Source organism: Nicotiana attenuata, chromosome 5, assembly GCF_001879085.1.
Source record: "Nicotiana attenuata strain UT chromosome 5, NIATTr2, whole genome shotgun sequence".
Classification (NCBI taxonomy): Eukaryota; Viridiplantae; Streptophyta; class Magnoliopsida; order Solanales; family Solanaceae; genus Nicotiana; species Nicotiana attenuata.
The window spans coordinates 40830217-40830985 of record NC_031993.1 but is presented as its reverse complement, the minus strand read 5'-3'; positions in this window follow the sequence as shown (position 1 = coordinate 40830985).

Below are 769 nucleotides of genomic sequence, written 5' to 3'. Positions count from 1 at the left end.
ATGAGTCTTCAGATTGTGCAAATAAGGAAATCTGTGGTTGAAAGATGTTTTGAAACATGGTGAAAGAAGTCAAAGTTTGGGTTTTGTTAAAAGTCGGGCGTAAAAGTATGAGGCGTACGAATGTGGTTAAGTAACAATTGATTGGTTAGACAGACTAGGTTTAGGGATCCGAAATGACACGGCATGATCTAATGGAATCTAGCCTTTCCACTCAGATAAGTCTTGTCCTTTCCTTCTCCATTTCCGCTCATTCATTTTCAAAGTCATTGCATTTCATTCTCTCAAAAATCTGCCTGTAAAACGTTTTAGTGTTAAGTTTTGTTCAAAAAATAAAAGAAGGATGTCAAAGCTAACTATCAGCTTCCCAGTTGAGTGGCACAACAAGTTGGAGACATGTCAAAAGAGAGTAAAACATGAGGGATCGATAAAGTCAGGGGAATAATCAGACGTTGGCAAGGAAAAGGCAAGGTTCACAGGAAAAGAACAGGAACACCAGACAGTAATATGAAGTGAACATGGGGGCCATCGAGATTTAAGGGTTGAAAGTTAATTGGAAATTGGGGCAAGTTAAAGCAAGTCCAGGAAGCAAGACAGGGTAGATGTCAGAAGCGGGAGCATGACCAACAAGAATGCCAGCAGCTAGTCACCATTTTATATTAACAAGTTTTCTTTGATTGAAACAGGGGCAGAAATTTTCTTTGTTGTTGTTATTTTGTTAAAAATCTAGGCGCCCACCTGGAGAACAAGGGAATAACTTTTCAAATTTCAA